Source organism: Drosophila kikkawai, chromosome 3L (genome assembly GCF_030179895.1).
Source record: "Drosophila kikkawai strain 14028-0561.14 chromosome 3L, DkikHiC1v2, whole genome shotgun sequence".
Classification (NCBI taxonomy): domain Eukaryota; kingdom Metazoa; phylum Arthropoda; class Insecta; order Diptera; family Drosophilidae; genus Drosophila; species Drosophila kikkawai.
The window spans coordinates 18,001,088-18,017,594 of NC_091730.1; the positions used below are offsets into that span (position 1 = coordinate 18,001,088).

At 38.7% G+C, this 16,507-nt stretch overlaps 1 protein-coding gene and 1 long non-coding RNA gene across 2 annotated transcripts in view; both read left to right on the top strand.

Moving 5' to 3' along the window:
• The first annotated feature begins 1,937 nt into the window (after positions 1-1,937).
• LOC108080621 (uncharacterized) lies at positions 1,938-3,812 on the top strand. Its single transcript, XR_001770919.3, has 3 exons — positions 1,938-3,083; positions 3,147-3,626; positions 3,689-3,812. It is a non-coding gene; the product is annotated as an uncharacterized lncRNA (long non-coding RNA).
• Positions 3,813-5,208: 1,396 nt separating this feature from the next.
• The window catches only part of olf413 (DBH like monooxygenase olf413), a 136,291-nt gene continuing 124,992 nt past the window's right edge, over positions 5,209-16,507 (top strand). The window contains exon 1 of the mRNA XM_017175464.3: positions 5,209-5,276. The gene's annotated coding sequence lies outside the window, so the exon portion shown is untranslated. The remainder of the gene's footprint in view (positions 5,277-16,507) is intronic.

Genomic DNA, 16,507 nt, shown 5'->3' on the forward strand with positions numbered 1-16,507 from the left:
GGAAAAAGGGACAGTAAAACATGAAAAATTAATTATAGAAAGTAGTAAGTTTGGAATTTGATTAACTGGGAATGAATTAAACTTATACTTACTTAATAAATTTAGATTTTAAACCTTTTGAATTTTATTTTTATAATTTCTTTACCAAGAAATATCTTAGTTCGTTTTGATTTCTAACAACTGGCTTAAAAAGATCTCGCCAAGGCACCTCTTAAGTAAAGTCTATCTCTGATAATTCACTGCTAAAGATGTCCAAATTGTTGCTGCCATTTAACGCTGTTACACCAAAATATATATATGTACATATATCTATGTTTATATATAAACAATATGTGGCTATATCTCTGCGCCGAAGTGAAGCTTGCAGAAGCGGAAAGAGAAGTCAAAACTGCTGTTGCCGCAACTTGAAGTATGCGTGGTCCGAGTGGGTTTCAGGGTGGATGCATCACTTGGAGGTTGGAAACTGCTATTGTGCGGCAGGAGCAGCTGCAAGCGGAGCAGCTCAACAATTCAATTTAAGATTCGTGCGCAATTTGCGCAATGCCAGCCAGTGCCAGGAGGAGGAGGAGGAGAAGCAGGATCGTGGGGGGGGACGTGGCACAGTGCGGTCTCAATGCGTGGCAGCGACTGACTCGGCTTGACTGCCAGTTGATTCATATGGCAGGCGGATGGGATGGCCTGCTTCAGATCCACTTGCCACTTGGCGCTAAGTATTACGCCACTCCTTTGCTCATCCTCAGGCTCATCCTGGGCATCCTGCATCCTGGCATCTGAAGCTTATGCGTGTTACGAGCTGGGTAATTGTAAAACTGGCTCATTTATTTCTCCGCGCATTTTGTTGGCGTTTTCTTTAAGGCGCCACACATTTTGCACATTTAGCAATCTGCAAATAAATACATTATTTTATTATTTAACTAGCAGACCCGACCCCCTTTGCTGGGCCCGAACTAATTATAGTTGACCCGGCAAACACTGTTTTGTCATGTATATTATTTGTAGGAAACAATACGGAAACAATGAGCATATTACAGAGTTGTCAGTAAATAAAATATTAAACCTTCAACAGTAATCTTAATATATAAAAATCTCCTGTCACTATGTTTGTTCGCTATAGACTCCTAAACCGCTTCCTCTGCTTGTTCAATAAAATTATACTGGCACCGAGTCGTTACGCGCTCTTCACAATTGCCCATAAAATAAATTTGAAGAATTTTCGGATTATCATCAGGCATTCAATTTTGTGGTACATCTGGCCTTGTATTTTGAATGTAGTTTCAGAATTACGTCCATCGGATGCAAGATCACAAATTTTAGTGGCCCCAAATGACGTCATTTGGAAGCAAGAATTAAATTTGCGTATTTTACGCGAAAATAATTTGGAGTCATTTGAATTTCCAGCAAGAAGGGTTAATAAAGGTTCTGGCGGAGCAGGTAGAGAGCACGACTTTTCCTGATGCGCAGCACATATCGGCAGTTGCATTCCGAAATTTAAACGCCTCACAATATTGACATTCTGTGTTCTTTCCACCGATAGCAATTTTTGAATGCGCAGAGTAGTTAATATCTGGTGCATATTCAAAAGCAAGACGAACGAATGGAACGAACTGATGAGCGACTGTTCCGCTGCCTTTGTCGTTCTTGTGCTCGTACTATACATATCTATGTTTCTATCTCGAGCCGCCCTGATTCTCGTAATATTCTGCTGCAGACGTTCGCTACGCTGTTCCTGGGATTCTCGTGCACGACCTTCTGCTGTCCTAATTCTTTGAGCTCTATTTCTTGTATTGACTGATGAGCTCTTTCGAAACGTCTGCGTCGTGCCACTCTGCTGCTTACGTTGTTGAGATTCGATCTTTTCGGTGGCATTTTGCTGAAAATAATATCTTACCTTCTTAATGTATTTCAAATGAGAATTTAGAGACTCACCACTTATAAACACAAAACAATAATTATGAATAACAAATGACAATAATAGAAAAGACAATCTGACGAAATGCGATTTGTTGAAATAATTTCATACAAAATATGTAATATGTGAAGAACCTCTCGACCAATTTTGTGCAAACTCATCAACAAAACAGCCCGAGCAAAGCATAGAGATTTGGTTAAATAAGCACACTTAATTTCATGAGAATCGGTAAGCCCTTTCGGAGGAGTGCATAAAAAAAGAAGATTCCTCCTTGTTCTGCCGAAGCTGCCATGATGAAAAAGTTCTAAGCTATCCTATCTCTCAAGTTGAACCAACCTGCATATTGCCTGCAAATTTGATAGAAATCTGTTAAGCGGTTTTGGAGTCTATAGCGAACAAACATAGTGACAGGAGATTTTTATAAGCTCTGACAAATATGGGACTAGCAAAGAAATTACCCAACATTTATGTTTACATGTGGATGCATTTACTTTCAATATACTTTTTAATGATATTTTTGCATTACGTTTTAATACTTTCATCAATACAATTGTGTCATGCTATACCTTAAACCCATATCACTGTCGTAGTCACAGTTTGTTTTAATGTCATTTTTCTGTCTGTACGAGAAGCACCGAAACGAGCCTTACAAATTCTGAAAAAACTGGTATCCCTAATTATAGCCGGAAAATGAATCCATCAAGAAACTTAACCGACTTGCCGCTGGAAGTTCTTGGTTTAATATTTAAGGAGCTGCCAACTCTGAATGAGCAAATTTCTCTGGCTCAGGTTCATCCCCATATCGGATTGGCTTTCGCTTTTCACAATAGCCAAAAGCTTCAGAAACTCAAAATTGCTTACTTGAACGTCAAGGAGTTGTCGGTAGTCCTGCAACTTTGCGGATCAAGCGTGAATCATATTGATGGGTCCAATGTGTTGGGTGACAAACTGAAATTGGTGGAACAGCATTGCCCCAACCTGCAATCCATAGAGCTTGTTGTTTCGGAGGAGAATCTCAACGCCATAAAATCGTTGCTGACTAAAGTAAGAAGCCTGATATCAATTACCTTGGGCATCGACCCAGATCTTTATAATCGTTTGGGGATTGTGGAACTACTGAAGCTGCAGCCGAGTTTAGAGAGACTGCATTTAATTCATTTTTGCGGCGAACAATGTAAGAAAGCGTTGAATGAAATTCTAAGATGATGTAGCTCTACTGATTCCCTTTGTTTTCCAGTATTTGAAGTGCGAAATTTGGGTAACTTGGAGGAGCTGATAATGAAAGCCTCAACATACATAAGCTGTGCTATCGCCTTAAATAAATTCAAACGCTACAGGTTCAATGCCAGAACTTTACGTTGGGAAAGAAGTACCTTGTCCGGCCTTAACAGAACTCAAACTATGTAAACCGGAGGCTTGGTTGCATTTTGACTGGCAAGCTTGGAGTATCAGTACCCCTGACATGTTAAGATGGATTCTGAGCCATGCCGAGACCCTGGAGGTATTGCATTTAAGCTTAAGGATACCATTTTATGAACCAGATACATACATTTGCAAAACATTATCCGAATGAAAAAGCTTACTCCATTTTTACATGCCAATACGCACAGTGAATTCTGACTTTGCCCATCGCTTAATTGAGATTGTTTCGAAAAAAGGGAAGCCGCTGGAACTAGATTTTGATAATAAAATGGTTCATGACCAAATTCGAAAATTGGTAAGTGGTTAATTTAAATTTATTAGGAATTATTAAGTAATAAAGTAATGTATTTATTGCAGATGGACAAAACTGCAGCTAAGCATTTAATTACTCTTGGGGATCATTATTATTTTTGATAAAATATATACCTACTTGTTAAATACTAAAGGAACTTAATAAACATTTCAATATCTTAGAAAATTATTTTTTGTGTGGATATCTTAAATCTTAAACTTATTTATTTTAATTTTTATAAGATACTAGCTTAAAAAAATATGGTAATTTTTAGCATTTCACCATAAGATGCATTAGTATTTTACGTTTGTGTTCCAATTCCATTGTTTCAATAGATACAAAAGTTAAAGGAAAACTAGGATTAAGAGGTGTTATTATACCTTTTTCCTTAACTAACTCCTTATGTAAAAATGTTATTAACTAATTTTAGCCTGGTTTTACTTGCCAAAATGATCACCTTTGTTGTTTAAAAACCAATTAAGCCAAGAAGTTAAACATTTTTAATTTGTTTCTTATTTTATTTCAACTCTTTCCCCGTCTGACTACACACACACACTCTTCAGGTTTGCTGACCCTCTGTCTTTGGGTCCTTCTTTCCCCACAGCTGCTCCGCAGCAAACAAGAGTTATTTGGCTTTCCAATGGTTTAATTAAAACATTGTTACTTCATTGTGAAAATGCGCAAAGTGTAATTATATAACATTTTCACAACCACGCTGCCGCACACTTACCCAAACACACACTCGCACTCACCCTTACAATAAAGAGCAAACGAAGATATTTTTTCAGTTTTGAAATGTTAGTTTCTAATACTTAAGGGGTTTGTGGTATACTTTATAATTAAATAATATTCATTTAATAAATTCAAAATATTGTTAAAGCTAAATCTATTTTAAAATGTAAATCTATAGAAATCGTATCCTTTAAAAGATGAACAATGTAATTCATTTGTTGCATTATCAAACCACAGTTTTTTCTGAAGCTCTATAATTTTTTAAACTTCAAAAATCAATGTAATCTTACTTTTGAATAAATTTTTAATAATTATTATAATTTTCTACAGCTAGATTTCTGATCACAACTGTATTTAGACGCCCAGTTAGAGTGCTTGGCAGTGCTAACAAACAAATACAAATGCAGCGAAACCAGCGGCGGGACAGACAAAATGTAGTACATATGTCGGTAAAAAGGGGGGCTTTACTGGGTCCTGGGGTAGGTAAAAGGGGGGTTTAAAGGGGGTGTTTAGAGGGGCTTCTTTCCCCGGCACCCAGAGAGCCCGAGCAAGTGAAGCCGCTTTGAGCTTTAACGCTTTGTACAGATTTCCATGTGGGGGTGTGAGTTTGCCAGGACTCGGTCCAAAGTGTGTGCGTGTGTGTGTGTTTGTATGTGGGCGCAAATCGCTTGGCTCCAAAAGTTGACACGCACATGGCTATAATAGGTAGAAAATTAAATTAAGCCAGGACGGCGTCTCGGAAAAGCAGGTTACAATATTTGCACGCCAATCCAACGACATATATAAAGTATATACTATATATAAATAGGTATATATATATTATTATAGAGATTAATGTACTAGAGATGTGAAAATGAGATCTGGCAATAGTCAAGCACTGCGGAAAAAAGGAATGAAGATCAAGACTATGATTGAATAATTGTAAGTATAGTTAAATCATACAATTTTCCATTCAATATATTTTTTATCCTCTAAAAGTGTGTCAACATATCAAAATCTCTTAGTTAAGAGATCTGTGATTTGTAAAAAAAAGTATTCCTTTACAAAATGTGTCACATTTTGGTTAGCTAATTAAAAAGTTCAAGATCTTTCTTTAAGATAGTTAAAAAATAAAAATTTCCCACATGTTGGCTAACTGATTAAAAGGTAAATTTCTTATAAAATATTAAGGTTTTTAATTTGTATAAAGAAGCACGAAGTTAAAGTTGTTTTACCTTGATTAAACTCTTGAGATATAATTGGAAATCAGACACATATGTATATGAAATATAATAACAAAACTAAATAGTTTCCTAACCTCAACACTTTTCACAAACCTAATAAGAAATTTAATTAGTAATTTAATTTAAATCTTCAAAATGAGACTTCTTTAGGCTTTCCTGGAACGCATTACCACCTATAATTTCACACGAAATCAAGTTTTATGATAATTTTGTTACACTAAATCCATTTAATGTCTTATTCAGCAACCTTTTCATTGACACCAGACCACTTTTCATTCCTGTAAAGCTCCTGAAACTCCCCCTACGGACAGGTTTTATTTTAAGCCTAGGCAACCCTTTAATAACTTAATTGAGGTTGACGCTTTAAAGACATTAACTGGCCTTGGGGCGGGGGGTTGAAAAACAAAGGAGCCAGAGATGAGTTCAGGCTTATATCAACATGCAACACACACTTACACACACACACACTTATACAAAGGGCAATAAGCCAAAATGCCAAAATGCCAAAAGGCTTGAAATAAATTAACTTTTTTGGTGATTTTATGTAAATCGTGAAATGGAAAGCGCTAGAGCTTTTGGCCAGACGACGACCAACCAACCCACTTATATTTATTTAACGATGTGACCCAAATTTATTTCTCCATGTGGAGTGTTTAATTAGACAAGTTCCCTCCCCCTTCCCCCCTGGTCTTTACGACCCGAGTGGGTTTCTGCTTTTCCGTCAAGGTCGAATGATATGCGCATATAAATAAACCCCAACCGAGGTCCGTCCCGAATGGGTTTCGGTTTCTGGCCTTAAAGGGGGGGCCCGGCTTATCTTCGGGCCGAGCCATGCCAAAAATTTACGTACTGTTAAGTAAAGGATTTGTGGTTAATGACGGTCGTCGGTTTTTGGCCACCGCCAGATTATTTTTTCTCCCCTCGCCACATGCTGCATATGCTGCGGAGGTCTAACCAAGTTCCATGTGGACAGACTGCTCCTTGGGTTGGGTTGCTCAGGATGTGGGCAATAAATTTGAGTTGTAATCAAATTTAAATTAAAGTTGTTGGCCTCGGTCAGATTGAGGGGCTGCTGCCATTAGGCCAGAAATGAATGAAGGTCATAACTGGGATGGCAGTGGTCTTAAGGCAACGATTTGCTGTGTTTATTAGGTTCTGAGAGGCTTGATCCTTGGAAATATAGTATTTTAACTTTCATCTCATAGTGCCAATTGGATTTCGAAGGCTTGGTAAATACAGTTTTGAGGTGAACCCAAACTGAACCAAAAAAAAACCAACCCCCAATTCGTTCCTGGGATTCCCCCCATCGAGAAGGAATCAACCGAAATGCAAATTGTGACATAAGTGGACGGCTTATCAAGCTAGCAAATCCTTCGGCCAAAACACGGATATGAGACTGTGACAAATCTGGCTGGCCAGGAACGGGACCTCAGCTGTCATGAACGCTCCACGGCTCTGCCGCTTCCGGCCCCCTTCGAGCTCGGGAACGCCCCGGCTAAGCCCTGGCTTAGATGTGTTAGATATGTTCAACAGCTGCGTTATTTCCATTTTTCCACTTTTCCACTTTCCCCCTCAATATTTTTTTGGTTTTTTTTTTGCCCTCAAGACCATGACAACTTTCAATTTCCATGACCGTCCCGCCCCGCTCGTTGGCAATTTCAATTTTCCAAAGCACACGCTTTGGCCCAAAAGGTCCTGCCACGCCCACCGGCTTAAGGCGGTCCAAGGACACACAAATATATTCTAATCCAATCGAAGCATTTATCAGCGTAACCGATCGACAAAAGTCGAGAGTTATGCATCAAAGTCACGAGGCGATGAGCCAACTCAGATAGTCAGTCGTTGCCATTCCCCCGGGCAATTACCCCCTTTTGCCATTTTCCCCTTTCCGTTTTTCCGGCTTTTCGCTCGAAGGGGGAAATTGATGAAATTTTTTTATGTAAATGCTGCACTAAATCAAAACACATTTCACACACGCGCACACGAGCCGGCAATTTGATGCTGCATTGAGCAGGCGGACTTGACAAAAGCCAAAAACGCCAAAGCGAACCCCGAACTCAGGACTCAGAATCCAGAACCAGAATCGTCCTTCTATCCCCGCATCATAAAAATATCTCTAACAATTTTTGCAGTAATGGCTAGACATAAAAAATACGCAACGAAAACAAGTGCAGGGTGTCGATGTATGTTGGAGCTTAAACGAATAGTTGATACCCTGTTAAAAGAGGGGGAAAAGCAGATAAATAAATAAAAATACAATGAAACTTAAGAAGTTTAATTTATATATATTTATTGTAAATACTTCTTAGAAATAACGTACATGAAATGTGTGATTAATATATTTGAAATCAAATAAAACAAAGAGCTAGATAACAGTCTATAGTTTTGGTTTAGTTTGGGTTTCTCTTTAAATTTATCATATATATAGTGAAGTATAATATGTACTTTTAAGTTATTCGACCGATTGCATTTACCCAAAATCCCAATATACCCCCGCTACCCTGTGCGGCCGTTGCGCGAGTATAATAATAATTTTTCACTTGCGTAACCAATCGATTCGTGTGTCCTACCCCTAGCTGGATATCGGTGCGGAGTGTCAAAGATGAGGCCACACTGATAAAATCCAATCACTATGAAATTTACGCTCCTTTACAGGAAATGAAGCGGAAGAAATGTGCAAAATGTATTGGCGAAGCCCGTCCCAGAGATACTCATTCGTATCTCCGTAGATTTGTCTCTTTCTCACTGTGTGTGTGTGTATGAGTGTGTGTGTGTGGCTCTTGGGGGGAAGTAAGGGAGTTCAACTCCAAGTTATTGCCATTGCAATTCATAAAACAAATTGATATTGCCGCTATTACCCACACAAACACCCAGAGCCACAGCTCCAGCTCCCCGGCCCACATCAAATGCCAAATGTCGAACGCCCCCGTGTGGAACCGCAGAAGCCGGGGCTAAATTAAATTAAATATTTACTCACATTTGCATGCGATTTTATTTCTTTTTATTTTATTTATTTTTTCTTTTCTCCCTGGCTTGGTGAGCAATTTGACGGAGACATGCTTTGCTTTGATTAGCTTTCGCCGATTGGGGTAATTTGTGTCACAGGCAGCGTCAACGCCCACCACAAAAAATATATATAAAAAAATAAAGAAAGAAAGACTCGGGCATTGGAATCGGAGTGCAGGCCCAGAGCAGCAATTTAGCCTGGGACGCCCCTAATTATATGCAACAGGCCGGACTTCGTACCAAATGATGGACCCCAAGCTCACAAGCTCACAAGCTTCCAAGCGGTGGTTATACAAAAATTCGCTCGAAATTAATAAATTGATGGCTGGCAGAATACTAAAAGGTCCCCGGCCTGGTCATGGCCTGGTCAGGCAGGCAGTCGTCGGACCGGAAGGTGTACCTCGTAGTTAATTTGACATGTCCTTTGAGTACAGGGACGCCCTGGTGAATTAAGTTTAATAGTGTGCTTTTTTTTTGGAATATTGATCGAATTTAAAACGAGACATTTGTAGTCAGTTTTTTATGTAAGAAGCAGGGTTTATTTTTGATGGTTTAAGGGGGTCTTCTCATTGGGCAACTTTTTTTTTTCGATTTTTTTTTTTTTGCATTTATTTATAGCTTGGGATGGTGTGTATATGTCCCCAAAAGGATTTTTAGAAATTCGAAATACTTTAGAAGATACAGCCTTATTTGTGAAGCAAGTTCTTCGCAAAATGAGCTTTTTTCAAACTTCAAACGCGTTTATCTCGAAACCACGTTTTTCGAACTGGCGGCCATGATATCTCCAGTTCAACTCAACCGATTTTCATGAAACAAAGTGGAGTCGACGCAGAATTGTCACCATTCTCGGGTGACGGAACAGATTTTTTTTTAAATTTTTTTTTCTATTTTTTTTTTACATTAAACTACAAAAAAAAAGCCCGAAATCGAAATTTTTTTTTTAAATGGCCGCCATTTTGTTTAAAAAAATTTTAAAAAAAATCTGTTCCGTCACCCGAAAATGACATCAATTCTGATTATAACCCCGTTTTTATTTTTCATTTCGGACGCTCTGGAGACCCTGAATCGTGGCCGCCAGGACGACACCTTTTTTTTCGACCACCATGTTTGAAGTCTCATTACTCTTTGAACAACCCTCGTATCGAGGCAAGAACAACTTTTTTAGTTACTTTGAACATTTTTGAATTCAATAAATAAAAAAAGTTTTTAATTATTCTTTGCGTTTTCAAATAAGAATTTTTTTAAAAAGGGTCCAAAAAACGGCTTTTGAATGAGAAGACCCCCTTAAGGTAAAATTCAAAAGATATCTAGAGGTAATAAACGCAAGCAATTTTAATTAGTAATATATAATTGATTTTTAAAATATATATAAATGCATTTTAGTTCCCAAATAATCAAATTAATTAGTAAATTAAACTAGTAAAACAACATACGACAGATTCAAATATTTTAAACTAAATATACCCAAGTTTTTCTTGAAAGAATAAATCTAGTTTATTTATATTCACTCCCCGACATAACTCCCATCTCACTTACCCAAGAAAACCCCCTTGTCAACATCGTAAACTAGTCATTATTTCCCTCAAATCGCAGTACCCAATTTTCCCCCAAATAATCCGTTTCATTCGCACAACTAATTTGACCAAATATTCCCACATTTGGCCAGGACAAGGACGGAGGCAACATCGGGATCATCGGGAAAGCAGTAGTGGTTGTTTGGGTTTGGACAGCGTGTTTGGACGGTTGGTTACGCTTCGCGACTGGTGTTCTTCAACTTTCGGTTTAATCGTGAATCGAATTAATTAGTGGGGCAATTGTAACGGTTAAGTGACTGAGTCACGAGTTTCCCTGTGCCGTGGCAATCCAAATGCAATTCATTGACAATCGATTAGTCAAACACTTTCCGCCCCGTGTCCTCTATCATTAATTATGGCGAGCTCACCCCTGGACTGCAAAAGTCACCCCCAGGACGATCCACGATCTAAGCCACTGCCAAAAAAAGAGGAGAATGTGTAACATTTTGCACTCCTCATTCCCTCGAGTTGAATTGTCGCAATGTCGCAGCCCATTCCCATTGCACATCACACATGCTTCTCGGGCCCTTCATCGAGGCCTTGGAGCAGGACTCACAGAGTCGAGAGGAGAGCCGAGCATCGACCAGCGACCAGCGAACATCGAGAGTCGAGCGTCGAGAGTCTCTAATAACAGACATTGCCAACCCCTAATTTCCCCTAATTTCTTAACCAATTTCGCCCATTACCAGGGCCAGAGCCGGCGGGTCGGGTGTGCAATAAAAATTAAAATCCATGCCCAGGCCAAAGACATAACTCGTTTCCCCCTAGTCCTCGAATCTCTCTCTCACTCTCTCGCGCAGCCCCGTGATATCCTGTCCCCTCGTCCAACTGCCTGCCGCCTCCCTCTGCAGCTGAGTGTCGTGTCTGCCATAATAAAACGCTGTCGCCTCCCTGGAGTGGACTGCATTAAGAGAAAAATATCACTGATTATAAAGTAAATATTAAATATATATTTTTTAAATTTAAAGTTTGCTTAAAGGTCAGAAATATTTACAGTATATTTCCCTAGATTTTTCTAAATCAGAAAACTTTTATTAAGATAATTTCCCAATTAAAATACCATTTAAAAAAGGCGTGTAAGAGGTTGTACTTGCTTTTGTAAATGATTCTAAATATATTTACTTTAGATTTCATAAATTTCAAACCAACTCCTTGCTGAAATTCCAAACCTTCTACCGTTTTTCTCTGTGTGCAGACCCAGAAGAACGGGCCAGTGAAGAAGCCAAGTGCAGTGTCCGATTCGGAGGAATAAAGGATGACTCTGGGGCAGAGCGGGGCTCTGTGACAGGAGTGGCGCGCAGAACAAGACAGGCAGGGGGGCTTAGGTAGCAGCTGTGTGGATGGTTCGTCGTGTTTGTGGCGGATGATTGGCCACACAAACACGCAACTACTGTCAATTATTTGACTGTCATTGACGCACCGACTGACGGACGCAACAGAGGGACACTCAGGACCCAGGAAGGGCCAGGCATAAAGGGTTGGCTATCTGCGTAGGTTGTTCCTGGCCAACTCTCTTGACATTCGTTCGCATGTGCCTCGCCTGGCCTGGCCTGGCCCACAACAAAACGTCTGTCTAACGGAGGAGCGGAGGAGCCGGTCCTGGCCATCAAGTCGCCGCTAACCGGCGTCGCCGCCGCTGTTGGCCTCGTTCTGGTCGAGGTCCTTGGTCCTCGGTCCTGAGTACCCCGCTGTGCAGGTATTCCACACTGACGCAATTGCGACAAATTTAAATGCGGTTTCTTAGTGGTTCGGGCCTGGCAGGAATTATGAGGCGAACTCAACGAATTTGTCCTCGTCAACGGTCCCTGCCCCGATATCCTGTAGCGTTCTGGGGTAAAACCAGCCGGAGCGAGACCTGCATATGGTATAATTAGTAATTAGGGCTTGGAAAATGCAAGACAAGGCGGTATTATCAGAAATAAAGTAACCCCTTCGTTTTCGGTCAACTGTGAATATTTCGTGTGTTCCTGTGACTATTTTTTTGAGTTTTTAGAAGGGTTTTGTTTATTAATATTAATATTACCAATTCTATTGTGTTTCTATTTGTTTATTTTTAGTTTTAATAAATATTTTTCTTTTATAAATATTAACTTTTATATTCCGTTTTATTGATATCTCTGTAATATGTATCTCTAGGATCTACTAATATCCTGAAAAATTCAAGCTGAAAATATTTTGAATAAAATTTATAAGCTTTTTAAATTACATACTTTTATTTTAAGTTTACTCTACTTATTTACTTAACTTAAATTTAAAAGATATCACTACTTCGAGTATCAAAATTTTACTAGGACATTCAAATGTTTCCTTTGCCATCTCTTTTGTTATTTGCCGTCGGTTTGCTGCACGCCGCTGCAATCATCATTAAAACTTATTCAATGGCACACTCCTTCGTCCTGTTGTCCTGTTCGGCTCCGAGCTCCGAGTAGTCCATAGTCCTACGTTCGAGTGCTGATGTCCTTTGTTTGGGGCCGGGCATTCCATGGGTAATTTCTGTCGCCTGTTTTGCTTTTGTGCACATAATGATTTTAATAAATTAAATTAAATTTGTACACGTCAAACATGTGTCGCCAACAATGCGACTTTAAATTGAGAGCCAGGACAGTGGGAAGGACTCCTGGCTGCTCTGCTTGTGGCGAGTCCTGTCAAGTCAATAAAAAATTGAGCCAGCTCGCGTTTCGTTCCTGCTTTTGCTGTTGCTTTTGCTTTAACTCCTGCTCCTGCTGGTCTGTTCAACCGAAACTGAGCAGCGACAACAGAAGTGACCCAAATATTTTGCAAGGACAATGCACTGGAGCACAATGCAAACAAGAAGCGGGCGCGCCGGAGAGATATGAGGCGAGACCAGAACAGGACACACAACTGACCGCAGAACGGGGCGAGACGGAGCGGAGCTGGGTGGGTGGAGGTGGACTCTCTCTCTCTGGTCAAGTAAATAAACAAAAGTAATTGCATAAATTTATATAAATTAATGGAAATGCATCATGGGAATTGGACAATCGCCAAATGAAATTTAAGTGCAAAAGTTCCACAACTTCCTCAATCCGCACAACAATTTCTGTGAAAGTGAATTTGTTTCGTTATATTTTGCATGTCCTTTTGAGCACAAACAGAAGGCTATTTTTCATGTCTGTGAATAACTTTGCCAGTGCTCTTATATTTATTTATGCTTTTTGGCCATAAATATATTTGCAGAGCTGCAGTTCGATATACTATATGTATAATTAAATTAGTTTGCTTTGGTGCAATAGTGCAAAAGGTGAAATGTTTTCAATTGTCAATTAAAACATGCATTCAATAAAATGGAAAATATAAATATTTTGGCAAGTCTTAAAGGCAGGTCAACTGTTTTAACCTGGATGTATAGAACTAGGCATAAACTTGATTTGAAAACTATGTATTTAAAGGGTTGTTTTCTTAAATATAAATAATATAAAAAATTTAAAACTATATATCTTTATAATAAGACGAAGCGTAGCTTTTATTGTAGGTTGACGAAATGGTATTTTATCATTTTCAAATTTAGTTTAATAATCTTTACCTCAAATCTATGAAAAATTTTACTATCTTGAGGATAAATGCTAAGATAATTCATCATCAAATAGATATTGTATCTTTTATCTGTCCCTATGGTAGATCTCATACCAATGAAAGCGTAAGCAAGAAACCCCTTAGATCACAAGTATTCGCAATATATCTTTACCTTCATTCCACCAATGGTCGCTGGCCAACCAGTTCCCTAGGGCCAGAAATAACTCAGAAATCACCTGTGCGCCGCTCGCTGATTGGTGCGCTCACTCAGGTGCAACAGGTAGATCGTGCCCCGTGCCCTGCCACCACAAATGAGAGCGAGTGAGTAAGAGCGAGCTGGCCAAGGGCGTGAACTGAAGCTCATTGCTTGTACATATCTGATGGATGACCCTCAGGAGTCAACACACAACACAATAGTCACAATAGTGAACAGGGTCTAATGACCCCTGGTGCCTAGGGGATTTACTCAAAACAAAAAGATACAGATCTTTTGGAGATGGGTATTTGAGCAGAATGCGGGCAGTCCCTATGGGGAATTTGAGAAAGTATCTTGTATTTTGTTATTTAATATAAGAAATCTTAGTGAATTTAGAGCACTTAGCACATTGCATTTTATATTTATGTTACTATTCCGTTGTTTCAGTATTGACATAAAATAAGATAAGAAAACTAGATTAAGTTAAAAGTGAGACATTTTACGATTGATTGACGAAGAACAAGTACATTGTAAAATAAGAATTTTAATTCTTCTTATTTCACAATATACTTTCTCCCTATAAAAAACTCCTCCGTAAAAAAAAACCCATAACTATTAACTTTTTAGCAATATATTCCACCACCAAATACCACGTGTATTGCCCATCGCTGGTATTAACTTATTCCCTTTGAGACCCTCTCGATGGATCCCGATCCCTGTTCCAACGCTAATCCCTTAGCTCAGCATTTAAAAAAAAAAATAAAATAAAATAAGCTCAGGTCTTAAATCTATAACGGGGACCCTGTGGCCATCAATTGATTGATTGACAAGCCATTTACATTAACTTTGACGAGTCGGGCGATGGAAGCAATTAAAGCCGGCCATAAACTGTCAACGTTTTTCTACGAGTGTGTCAAAGGTCAGCGGGCAGCAGTGCAACAACAATAACAATCAGGACGAGATGGGGAGCCGGCAAAAACAACAATGCTGTCAGCTAATTAAAAATGCACATAAAATGTAAAACAAACAGCGAGGAAACTAATGACTGCAAAATCAATACACCAAAAAAACTACAGTGGGGATAAGGTATGGATGGTCGAGCAATATCGGTGGTAAATATAGAAATTGTAGATATTAAATGAATAGGTCTTTAAGTACTTAGAGATATGTATCGGATTTATCGCTTTATATGTTAATTTATCGAATAAGTATTTCTCATTTTATTTTAAAAACCTTTTACCAGTACGTGTAATTTTACTCACTAACTATAAAATTTTTTTTTTTTGTAAACTGTTTAATAATTTATTGAATTTATCGATATTACTTGAGAGCAATATTAAATATTATATATTTTTAATGGGCTAACAGTATGTCCTTAAAATGTAAAGAATATATAACAATTTTTAGATTTTCGATACATTTTCGATATATAACATAACAGTTGATCGATATCTCAATCCCTGCACATCCCTAGAAAGAGAAAACAAACCAAAAAAAGTAAATTCACATAAATAACATGCAAATAATTAATAATTTAAATGCTCAAAGGCAGACAAAAAAACTGGCATAAATAAATTAAGAAGAAATGAATATGAATAATAAATAATATTAAATATACACAATTTAGTTAATAAAAAACGCAATTAACGCGACAAGGAGCCGCCGAGGAGGACAAGGCAAGGCGATTTAAGAGGACATTTTCCGGGGGGTCGTGGGGAAGGTGGGGGGCAGACAGAAGGAGGAGCAGGCAAGGATCCCATGAATGAATGAATGTCATGAAGTCAACTAGGACAAAGCATAAAACACTCATTTATTAATGTACCATTTCGACAGGCGCTCTCTCTCTCTCTCTTTCTCTCTGTCTCGCTTTTCCCTGAGATGAATGGGGTAGAGAGAGACTCTCAGTTCCTCAATCGCTGTAAAATGCTTTGAACTCGTAATAAATTCTTTCACATGGCTCTCCAGCTCTCATTCTTGCGCTCTCTCAGTAATTGTGACATTGAAAATCTGTCTGTCTGTCAACAGAATGGCCAAAGGCTCTGTTAACCATTCAGTTGGTCTGTTAATCGCCTCGGAGGCTGTAAAGAGCACATAAACAAAACAAAGAAAGAGAGAATGAGTGCCGGAGAGCTAGAATTGTGAGGGAAACTGGTTTTCTCTCCCGCCCTGTTAAACGGCTGAAATTGAAACTGGTTTCTGTAAACAAAGTTGAACGGAGTCAACAGCGCTTTGCGGTTGACAAATGGAATGCACACATTTCTGAGGCTTCGCTTGATTCTGGCTTCAGCTCAGGTTTTGAATTACTCGAGCCGTGGGGCAAGTGCAAATGCTAATTAGGAAATCAAAGGGCGTTGCCCAACAGGTGGAGGGGATCAGGGATGGGATTGATTTACAAGAGAATCGGAGCTGCAAATTGTTTAAATTGCACAGAAAATATTAAAGTTGTAAAGTTTTGAAAGAGTCTAAAACGTATATTGTATAATGATAGAAAAGTCTTAAGATATTTCTGCTGTCCATTCCGTTATGATTATAATTTTTCATTTGTATGCTTTATATTTTGTAATCATGAATTAGAAACTGTCATGTCAGATAGATTTTAACTTTAAAAATTCATTGATCATT